The sequence below is a fragment of the Zootoca vivipara genome, chromosome 5 (genome assembly GCF_963506605.1).
Source record: "Zootoca vivipara chromosome 5, rZooViv1.1, whole genome shotgun sequence".
Taxonomy (NCBI): Eukaryota; Metazoa; Chordata; class Lepidosauria; order Squamata; family Lacertidae; genus Zootoca; species Zootoca vivipara.
Window position 1 is genome coordinate 10,334,109 of NC_083280.1, and position 12,357 is coordinate 10,346,465.

Genomic DNA, 12,357 nt, shown 5'->3' on the forward strand with positions numbered 1-12,357 from the left:
CTCCCAACAGCAACGGACATACAGAGGATTACTGTCTCTGACAGTGGAGATTCTAAACATAGGATAGTCATATCCAACTTTTCTAAGGGTAGTCCTGTATGTAACAATGTAAGACTGTATGGAGTGTCTGCTGGATCAATTCAATGACGCTTCTAGTCCAGCACCCCACAAACCAGATGACTGTGGAGCTGGGACCGAGCAACAGGAGCTCACCCTGTTGTGGGGATTCGAACTGCCAACCTTCTGATCGGCAAGCCCCAGGTAGCTGCTGGTCAGTGCAGACAAGATAAGTGTATCTAGATAAACAAATGGTTTTACTCAGTATAAGCCAGTTTCCTATCGTATGTTGGGTACTTTTTTAAAAAACCACAAATTCTGGGGGTCAATATTATTTATCATTTATCTATCACTTTGATTTTATCAGAAGAACATCTTCACATTTATGCATTTACTGTATTAAAGGGGTGGTGAAACATTTCTCCTGCATTGCCTCATTTGCACACATCTATCTTGGAGGGACGCGGGTGGTGCTATGGGTTAAACCAAAGAGCTTAGGGCTTGCCGATCAGAAGGTCAGTGGTTCGAATCCCCGAGACCGGGTAAGCTCCTGTTGCTCGGTCCCAGCTCCTGGCAACCTAGCAGTTCGAAAGCACGTCAAAGTGCAAGGAGATAAATAGGTACCGCTCCGGCGGGAAGGTAAATGGCGTTTCCGTGTGCTGCTCTGGTTCGCCAGAAGCGGCTTTCTCATGCTGGCCACATGACCCGGAAAAACTGTCTGCGGACAAATGTCGGCTCCCTCGGCCAGTAAAGCGACTCTGCAACCCCAGAGTCATTCACGACTGGACCTAATGGTCAGAGGTTCCTTTACCTTTACCTAACTTGGAGAATACCAGAGCATGATAGCCATAGCCAGGCTTTCCTGTCTAGACAGGAGTCACAGCCGGTGAAAGGCATTTTTGCCACCAAGGAAAATCTGTGGAGACAGATCAAGAAGCACCCCCAGATTGCAAAACTGATTCTTTAGAGGGCATGTGACCCCAAAATGGGTTAACACCAGCTCCCTGGAACAAGTAACCAATCACCAAAAGCACCTCCACACTGTTTGTTTACTCAGTCTGTTAGTGAAATCAAAATTGAAGTTTTTTCTGCTGCAAAAGTCTGGAAGCTATGACCTTATCATCAGTGTTAGAAACTAATATATGAAAGCTAGGAATAGCACCTTAAAACTAGGTTATGGGCACAACAACGGAATGTCTGGGCACACTATTTTAATAACCAGAATACAAGGCTGAAAATGAACGAACTGCAGCTAAAATATTATGTTCTTTTTTCACATGAGTCCTTCCCCTGCCCACCCGCCTAATATTCTTAAGGTGGTCTCTTCTCCAGTCTTCAGAGAGTAGCTAGAAGTAGGGAGGCAGAAAAAGGTCCTCCTTTCCTTCCACTCTGCAGTTTTAATCTGAAATCTTAGGCGCAGTATTGTACCCTGAGCTCAGAAACTTTCACACTAATGAAATTCCCTGTCGTAAAATGCGCCTAGAACAGTGGGAGTTTCAAACACTACTTATCATAAAATCATAGAATTCTGAATCCAGACAAGGAGAAGCTACTTATATACATCTGGGGCTGGCATGATTGCAAGGATCTGATGGAAGACCATCCATCGTCCACTTGATGGGCTCTCATTCCATGTTCTTTTTGGTTTTGGTTTTTTTTGGTCAGGGTTAACTGCTTTACGTTTCATTTCTCCCGAGATTAACCCATGAGGTGGGGAATGCAGGTTTATTATGTATGGTAGTCAACATTTTCTTTGTCAAAGGATACTTCATGAAGCTAGCATTGCTATCCAACTAATTTCAATACACACTTCAGCTATTGACCCTTGACTGCTAGCTTCCATTAGATGGACTAACTGCTACCAGTGGATGCATTTGGTAGCAGAACAGCTCTACTCCAAATACCCAGGTTGATCATCATTTATAAGAATCAGAGGCAATTATTGTGAGCACGCCCCCTTTCAGGTGTCAAAACCAGAGGGCACACAAAACTGCTGGTAACTAGGTAATCACATTTGAGTGAGGTACAAATCAGAAGTTTTTCTTGCATAAGAAATAAACTGAATGGTAGCTATTTTTTTATAATGATATTGGTTCATTTCTTAACAGGCATGTCTGGCACAACACTTTGGTCCTTCTAGAGGCATACAATAATCTGGATTATTGTTGACTGTGTTGCCCTAAAATATAGCCTCATCCAGTTTGAAATATTCTGGTATAAATTATCCCGATTATACCAGAGATGGAGTAGATGCCCTTCAGGGATGTTCCAGTCCTCCAGGCCTATAATTCTAATTACAGAAACAAGGAGCATCAATTGAAGTGGGCAGCACTTTAATCTCATCATCACCATTATTGTCATCCTATCATTAGGTTCATAGACACTGACAAAGCAAAAGCAGCTAACCACTGAATCGAATATTTTGTTATCATGTGTCTGAAGCACTTTTCAAGGATCCCAACAGAGCAGATATGCAAAAATGAGCAATTTTTTAAAAAGTGAATGAAAAAAGAGGCACCCACCCATATGCACACACATGTTCTAAATATTCTATGAAGCATTTTAATTTTTAGGAATTCCACAATGTTCAACTTTCACAAGAACAGTTACCATATGCAATAAATAGAACTTATTGCTCATGTACAGTATGCACAAAAACCCTTGCTAAGTGAACAAAACCATGATACAGACACATGCCCAATAACTTTTTGAAGAAGTTGGCTGTCCAAGGAGTGTGTGATTATATAATTCCAAAATCTATTTCAATTATGTTATATGTTTTCAGTATTTTCCCACATTGCTCATTCCCAGCCATGTTCTGGGACAATTTCAGTATATCAGTCTGAACATTTCATTCATCAATAACTTGTAAATAGATAATTCAATGACAATTAACAGGAGTCTTTCTTTAATGCTTGTCAAAATAGTGCATTGCAGTATTTTTTTAGATGAATGCTACAGCTTTATCTGAAAGGACATTTCTATAGTATGCACCTATTACACTTTCAAATATTTTAAAGATATATTATTTACAGGATTATTATGCTATTTTTACTTTTACTCAACAATTCATAGCGTTGTATCCCATGTTAGTGCTAGTCAGAGAAGATTCACTGAAGTTAATTAACATGACTAACTTGGGTTCTTTGATTTCAAAGGGTCAACTCTGAGTGGTCCATAGTTAGCTACAACCCATGATTCTGCATTACATGTTCACAATAAACATGTTGAGACACAAATATTGGTGACGTAAATTACATTGCCTTTTCTGTAAACTGAAATAGCCAGTTAAAATTTACTGAGAGATTTTTTAGCGGGTGGGGGTAGGTGGCTGCTGGAAAGATCAAAACAAAGGTCAAAAGTCACAGTGGATAATAGCTGATGGTTTTGATAGTGCTAATTATATATTACGGCAAGGGAAAGGTAGAAAGGGAAATATGAGTGCTAGGAACAAGACAAACATCCCAAATGCTGAATTTAAAAGAAAGAAAAATAAAGGGAGGAAAACTTTAAATGTCTTTGTAGTTCACTGTCATGAATCAAAGACATAATGAAGCCTGAATTAAAAATGTCAGTTTCTGTGAATGTTGATAACTTGGCTCTTTGTTGTGCAAGTCAAAATGTGTCTATTTGATGGGTTAAAATGACAGTCTGAAAATGGGAGATGGAATAGCTAAGAAAGGGGGGAAGAAAGCCCACCAAAAAAAGACATCTTAAAAGTAGGCCCATAATGTAGTACTTTAAGGAGAAGACCTGTAGGGTAGGAGGCAGTATCTTTAGGAAGTAACCAAGCGGCACTAAAAGGCAATGTCCGTGGCCAATCAAAACTATTTCTCTAGCTGCTGGGGCTCTTGCATCTCTCTCTTTACACTAGACTGGAAACCCTTTGTACTAATTGCCAGACTGTACCAGATTTTCTGGTTCAGTTCCATCCTATAATTGACTGACAATGATGGGCAAGGAAGGGGAAAAACTCAAACTCACCACTCCAAGCAGAGGGTCAGAAATGGTTTCACAGGGAGCACATCATTGCTTGCCACTAAATACAGGGGTTAAGAAAGCATCATTTGCCCTCTCCTCTAATTCCTGGGGTAAAGGAGAAAGGGGTGAAAGAACAAGACTTGATAGGAGAAGAATAGGATCTTACAGATCTGCAGTATGCCCTCTGCATAAATAAATGAATAAATAAATATCCTTTCATGACAAGAAGGAATGCTTGCATGCTGCCAGCATGAAACTATGATGATGAGGATGTTGTTGTTGTTACGTTTTGCCCACAATTGCAAATAGCCATAATAGCAATTCTAAAGTTCCAAAACTCTAAATATGCCTTAAGCTTGAACAGTGACAAGCATCTGCTGGTATAGACATTACTTTTATTTGAACTTGAAACAATCCTTGTGGTTTCTGCAAATAAATGGTTTCCTATCAGCGCCCCCCCCCCCCCCGGATAAAAGGCAGATAACTTGCAATTTCTTATTCTTGCTAGCTATCTTCTTACTATTCTTATATCATTCTTTATTCCAAGTATGTTTGGTATTTGGCCAATAAATTATTCCTATTCCTATTATTCTCCATATATTGTACAAATGACAGTAATGTGGCTTAAATTAACTAGCTACTGATCTGACAAATGGCCTTACCGTTCTTTTTAGGTTTGTAAAGAATGCCATTTGGTAAATAAAGCAACAAGCATTTCTCCATAGGTTTGATATAAACTGCATGTCTCTGACCCAAAATCTTGTTCGTTACCCCACCCACTAAACTTCAAACAACACCTCCAGCATAGAAACACACACACACACACAGAGAGAGAGAGAGAGAGAGAGATGTACCAAACTCCCTGCTCACAGCTTCACAACCTACAAATGAGAAAAAACCAAATGCACCATTCAACTTTTAAACAACAAAACCCTTTTAGAAAACACAGAGTATTTCAGACCTGATTTCTCTGTCCTTTTATATTAACTTGACAACCTACAAACATGTGCCTGCCTATGCTATCAAGGCACCTCTTTGCAGGTGATACAGTTTTTAGCCACTCATTACCCAACCCATAATTACAAAATGGTACATTTCACTCCAGTCACACCCACTCCATCCCCATTCTCTATCCCCACGTTCATATAGATGTCTTTTTGGATGAAAAGAAACTGCTGCTATGCATGTTCACAAACCAGAGAGACAAAGTTTCACAGCTAGGCCAATCAAGCTGGCATTCCATAAGCAAAGGCAGCAGAGGAGTTAAGCAAAAGCTTACCTTTCAAACCCTGAACAGAGCTCTCTTTATGAGACCTACACCATCTGACAGGTTGCAGAATTTTCTCAAGTACAGTGCCCCGGTCAGGTGAGATTTTAATAGGTAGCAAATACCTGAAAGCAGGACAAGAAAACTCTAGGAAATAGGAAAGCAAACTAGTAAAATGTCTTCCCAGAGACACAGTCAGCTCTTGTGCATGGGGAATTACGAATGCTCTGGCTATAGACTTTTGTCCAAAGCTGTAGTTTTTTTCCCCTCTCCCCCCTTTCTTTTCTCTCTCTCTTTTAGCGAAGCTAGATTAGTTCATACAAAACTCAACAATACAGCACTGAAACCCATTGTTGATATTCAACATTTTTCACATAGCGGAACAGAAGAGACAATACGGTATCTAGGAAACCATGGGCTGGATTACAAAGTGATGCTATCTCTTCCTTCTGGTGGGCCTGTAATCCTTTTTTTAACCTACCACTGCAAAATAAAATGAAATACAGTAACAAAAAAAATTTAAACCCCTCAGATCAGTCAGACTACAGTGCCTAAAAAAGAAGAAAAGCAAACCAAGGAAGGTTAAATTAGAATATTTTTTGTCTATGAAATCTAAATAGATAAATAAATAAATAAATAAATAAAGGTAACCAAATGCTCTTATGTCATCTCATTTTCTGCTTTCACACCATTACAAAAAGCTGTTATTTGAGACACAGTCAAGACAGAGCATTTTTCCCATGAGAGAAGTCAAGTAGACTTAATGAAGTCAAGTATTAAAAAAATATATGTTTTTATCAGTAATACTGAGACCCATGGTATGGTCATTCTGTGTTTTCAGATTTATTGTTATTTCTGTTTCCAGTGTAGCCATGTCTATGAACACATCAATCATAACACTCAAGAGTAAGCTCTATATTCTTTTAGGATTGATGGCAGAATAGTTAGGCTTCTTGTCAAGGTTGTGGAACATGTGATTGCATTTATATTCAGATTCTTCAATTTTGCAAATAATTGTTCCAGTTCACAACTAAAGTTGAATGTCTCTGGACAACCCTATTTTTCACTTGAAGAAAGTTGTCTGTATTTCAAATAATTTTCACAGCTCTCTGAACATTCTTGTTTATATTGCATTTAAACTCCCCACCCTTTAATACCACCACCCTCTGAGTCTCATTCCATTTTTACTAACTCCAGTTCCCATGTTTTCCTCCAAACCCCAAATAGTCTAGGTAGCCACCGAAAGTGATTGTTCCTACCAGTTTCTATTCATCACTGCTGCAATTGACCAATTGACAACTGATTGATGGTTATCTTTTCACTTCAACAATGAAAGAAATTACCATCACTATGGCTATGTACAGTAAATGCCTCCGGAGTAAATTACATGATTCTAAAATTCTCCTTAGCTCACTTAGTAAAACATCAACACAAAAAGTTTCTTTCTCTCTCTCTCTGCCTCTTTTCCAGTATTGCAGATTTGGCCTTCCCTGTCAGCACCAGAAAAGAACTTGACAGCTTCTTTAAAAAGAGGAGTATAAAAGAACTCAAATAAGGGATGGCACAAGGCCTGCCTAAGGCTTCCATTCTCTGCAGCTATTCTTTGCAAAGGAAAAAAAATTAGGCATGTGAGGAAAGATAAGCCATGTCAGAATACCCTGAGAATATTCCCAGTGACCTTGGAGTTTTGCTGTTTTCCCTTAACTATTCTGTGCTGGAAGAGCTTTTGAATTTTTGAACTTTACAAGTCCACTTAGGCTATTCCAAATATGTAGTGTTCAGTCCAGATACTCGTCTGCTTCTGCTCTGTCAATAAATCACACAGTGCTAATCCACATTGTCCAGCATTTACATCGTAATGAAAGTTATATCTTAGGAAAATTTCAAAATGGAATATTTGTCTAATTAATGAATTTGTATAGAGCAAATATATAAATATTTCAAAACAATGCCCACATTCTCCCTATCTCCTTGCAGCTTAAACTTAGGTGCATGTTGAAAGGGTTCTAGTAAATCAAGTATTATACAGTTCTAGGTACTGAGAGATGGAGAACATTTGATTTTTTGAGTTACTCTCAATCCTTTAAGGAAAGAGAAGACTACAATAAAAAGAAAAAGAAAATATGAATCCTAAAATTTCCTAAAATATTAGCATTTATTAATTTTTTTAATGAAAACCACATTTATATTAAATTGAATTAATTATAATTAATGTGAATGTGGGTTCAAACCACCTCCACCACACTTCAGGATGTCTGCTGGTCTTCAACCATACTGCAGGCACCATTAGCCTTGAAGATTGGTCTTTGAAGCTGCAAGCTGGTTCTCTCCTTCCAACATACTGGAGGAGGAAATTGCAGGCCTTATCGCCTATCAAGAAAATCTTGTTAATGGGTGGGAAGTTTCCTTTTTAATACAGGCTATCACATGACACTGAACTCCAATACCACACAACTTTACTATAAAATCTGATGCTATATAATCTATAAACTTACTCAGCCCAGCAGTCTGATCAACTTGTTATGAGGACTTAGTAAGGAATTGCATAGCTGAAATCTACCATGCTATTATCCTCCTGGTTTCCAAATACCATTCTTATCTTTCAAGCTACTACAATTATTTTCAGTACACATTTATCTATGGTATATATACACAAAGGATAAATGTTCTTGGCTTGCCTCTCAACTTTTGCCAGTTCCTTGTTCCATTGTCCAGATTCACCTACCATCATTGAAGCCTCTGGTATGAAAGATTTCCAGAGGGAATGAGCATACCTGATGTTGGAAATAAGAAATAAAAAGGCTCATCTCAAGCATGTTGGGTTGTGGAAGGAGCAGGTGCTCCAATGATGAGAGAGCAGGGGGAGAGGCAGGAGCTGATGGGCACATATTCCCAAAGCAAAACAATTCAAACACAAACAGTGAGTACTAACAAAGTATCAACAATGTACAATGCACAACAATGTGCACAATAGCTTCCAAAGTATCACAGAACCCAAACATGTTTCAATATTGGTCTTCTGAATGGTTTCCATGTTTATCATATAAAGCAAATGTTTAGCATATAAAGCAAATAAAACAAATTTTAAACACACAAATCAGATGTAACACTCCAGTTGCAGATAGGAGTCATGAGGAATGAGCACCAAATCCCTTGATGAACATTTGTTTAGTTGTTTAGTCGTGTCTGACTCTTCGTGACCCCATAGACCAGAGCACGCCAGGCACTCCTGTCTTCCACTGCCTCCTGCAGTTTGGTCAGACACATGTTGGTAGCAGGGCCGTCTAAACCAGCGCCATGGTTCAAAGATCCCTCCGGCGTCCCCACCGTTCCCTAGAGTTGATGACCTTTTATACCACTGCTGGCAGTTTTGCAGGGCTGGAGGAGGCAGGCAGCGGCTGGAGGGTGGCTCCTGCAGCGGGGAAGAGGCGGAGCCTGGCGCCCGTGCCTCAGTGGCCACGGCAAGCGAAGGCTTGGGGCGTGTCGCTGCTTCAGCGCGGCGGGCGAGGGTGCCACACCTAGCCTCTACCTCTTCCCTGGTGCCCATGCCTCGGTGGCCACGGCAGGCGGAGGCTCGGGGTGCGACGCTGCTTCAGTGTGGCGGACGAAGGCACCGCAACCAGCCTCCGCCTCTTCCTAGGCACCCTTCAGAACTCTGCGAGAACTTGGCACCCTGGTTCTCTGCGCCACTTGCCTCTATGGGCAAGACGCCCCTGGTTGGTAGCTTTGAGAACACTGTCCAACCATCTTGTCCTCTGTTGTCCTCTTCTCCTTGTGCCTTCAATCTTTCCCATCATCAGGGTCTTTTCCAGGGAGTCTTCTATTCTCATGAGGTGGCCAAAGTATTGGAGCCTCAGCTTCACGATCTGTCCTTCCAGTGAGCACTCAGGGCTGATTTCCTTCAGAATGGATAGGTTTGATCTTCTTGCAGTCCATGGGACTCTCAAGAATCTCCTCCAGCACCATAATTCAAAAGCATCAATTCTTCGGCGATCAGCCTTCTTTATGGTCCAGCTCTCACTTCCATACATCACTACTGGGAAAACCATAGCTTTAACTATATGGATCTTTGTCGACAAGGTAATGTCTCTGCTTTTTGAGATGCTGTCTAGATTTATCATCGCTTTTCTCCCAAGAAGCAGGCGTCTTTTAATTCCGTGACTGCTGTTACCATTTGCAGTGATCCTGCAACCCAAGAAAGTAAAATCTCTCACTGCCTCCATTTCTTCCCCTTCTATTTGCCAGGAGGTGATGGCCATACCAAGCAGCTATTGTATATACATATGGTAAACAGCATTAGGGACAGGTTAATCCCACTGCATTAACTCAAATTGATCTCAGAAAACAGGGTCAGATAGTCCTCCAGACACTTCCAAAACTGTACTAATAGCAGTGCCAAGATTGGGATAAGTAGGGATGAGCGACTCTGTCAGTTTGGTTTCTCTCAGTTTCTCTCTCTCCTCCCCCCATCTTAAATTCAGTTCTCCATATTCCCACATTGGCTTCTGGCTTTCTTATTTCACTGCCCTGGGACAAATGGGAAGGTGCCATCTCTGCCCTCCCTCCGCCAAAGCCTCACTTACTGGGGTTGTGCACCAGAAGCTGCCACTCTAGTGGTGGCAGGGGCAGATGGGGCACCCACAAGGGTGCTACCCTGTGGGATTCTGCTGCCTTAGGTGGGTGCTCCAGCCTGCCTCATAGGCGGGGGAGCTCTGAACCTTTGTTACAATGGGCATTTTTACTGATTTGCCTGTGGAAACAGTACATCAAAATGCACATTTTGATATGATTCTTAAAATACATATTTTGATAAACTGACAAGATTCCCAGTTTAGATAATGAATAAAAGATGGTCTTTCAAGCTTTTTAAAGCATCAAACCATATCTAGGAGGAATGGACCCAACTCATGGACAATCCAGCATAACTGAGCTTCCATTTATGTGCTTGCACATCTGAGAAATGTGGCTGAACAGCTGTAATTGTATTTCATTCTGAATGTACATCTAGAATCCAGTGGAGCAATTTTCTCTGAAAAGCGTTTCTCCTGCCTTAATAGCTGTAGACTGATCAAGTAGTAAAGTGGGTTTTGAAGTTTTATCCCTTTACAATTTTCAGCAGAACAAATCACTTAGAAATTTCAAATTTCATTAATTAAATATGTGAGCAAGGACAACTACACAATGGCTGAGGTTTAATACAAGTCATACATCTCCTTCAGATTGAGGACAAACTATAAGCACGTCTATAATTTTTCTTCTTTGGATTCTGAGTGGAAAATGAAACATGTTAAGGCAACAGATTAAATAAAGGGTTCTGGAATGAGAAATATATTCCTCCTCTGCAGCAATGTATAAAAAGCACAAGACTCTAGAAGGTTTATGATTCTGTTTATCATAAAGTCTCATCAACCTTTGGTTCTTGTTATTTGTTTACTATGAAAATACAATAAAAGTTAAATCAAGGTTTGTATAGCCCTTAACTATTACTGTTGTCATTATGATGATGATTATCATTTATTTATTTTATTTCTGTCCTAGTTTTCCTTCTAAAGGAGCCCAGGGTGGTTCTACAATATCATGAATGCAGTCCATACATAATCGTTTTTTGTTGTAGTTGGCATCGGTCTGTTTTGAGAGACAATGGAGTAAGCCTCTTGGAGTGAAGTTCAACAGCTGCAATAGCAGCACCAAAGTGACCTCCCTGGGGCACAAGCCTGGGCAGCGTGTATGGAGTTCCTGAGCTGCTCAGACAACAAGATCCCCCCCCCTTCTTGGCCTCATTCATGTGGGCCAAAGGAAAGCAGAGCAATGCAATTGGCACCAGTTTGGTTGCAGGAGTTGCCAGAAGGAGGTGTACAAAGTACCACCCAAACATCTTTGGGACTACACTCCAGATTTGTGTACAGTTTACTCCTTATCCTTTTTTACTTCCTAAGATATTCTGCAAGACAGCGGAGGTTTAGGATCAGAGTTTTCCTTCTCTTAGATGAGCTACCTTCCCAGATAGACGAGCCCCATCTGCCCGTGATGAAGACACCTAAAACACCAACAACATCAGGAGTCCAACAACATCAGTAGGGGCACAGGTTAGCCAGCCCTGCTTTGCGGAAAAGAGAGACAGTGAAACAGGCAAAGACCACCTCAGGACCTGCTGAGGATGGATGCATGTATGTCGCCCGCTACAGGATAATCTATCAGCAAATGTTCTGGGGAAATTTTACTCTATTTATTTATTCATTCAATTTCTATATCGCCTTTCAACTGAGGATCACAGGACGGTTTACAATATAAAAAAACAAACAAAAATACATAACATAGTAACTAACAAAAACAACTACAGTACTCCCACCTCCAACAGTTTAAAAGGCCATAGACTGTTTAATTAGCCAAAGGAAAGGATTCTGGTAACATTTTCATATTTTTAAAAGTTGTTTTAAAAAGTTGTAATTTAACGACAATCCACAATGGAAGGGTTTATATCCTGAAAGGCAAGATATAAATAATAGTAAGATATTTTTTAAAAAAACTTTTTTAAAAAAAATCCAATATCATAATGCCATTATAGAAATCTATGATAACTTGGAATATGGTTTAGTTCCAATTGCCACAGCTCAGCCAATGAACAACTCCCCTAGAAGGAAATGTTACATTTGGAGCTTTCTATTATTATTTATTTAAGGTGAGTTGCTGGGAGGGGCAATGACAGAGTTGTACAAAGTTATGCATCGTGCCCAGGGTTAACCAAGGAAGCAGAATGGTGGATGATTCGGGTCAGGCAGAAGGGAGTACAGGGTACATCTTTTCACAGTGCATAGTAAAACTGTGGAATTTGCTCTTAGAAGAGGTAATGATGCCCACCAACTTGGGTGGCTTTAAAAGAGGATTAGACAGATTCATGGAGGAAATTCATGAAAATGTCAAGGTTATGCATTCATAAAGTTAAAGTAATGATGTATCAAATAAGCAAATTAGTGTTATATCATAGCACAAATGTTCCATTCATGGGAGCCATAGCCATTCTGCTATGGTTACCCAACAGCCTTCTAGAACTG

At 40.2% G+C, this 12,357-nt stretch overlaps 1 long non-coding RNA gene across 1 annotated transcript in view; it reads right to left on the bottom strand.

The window, feature by feature from the left end:
- Positions 1-12,357, bottom strand: part of LOC118093467 (uncharacterized) — a 441,102-nt gene that overhangs the window by 116,341 nt on the left and 312,404 nt on the right. The window lies entirely within an intron of this gene.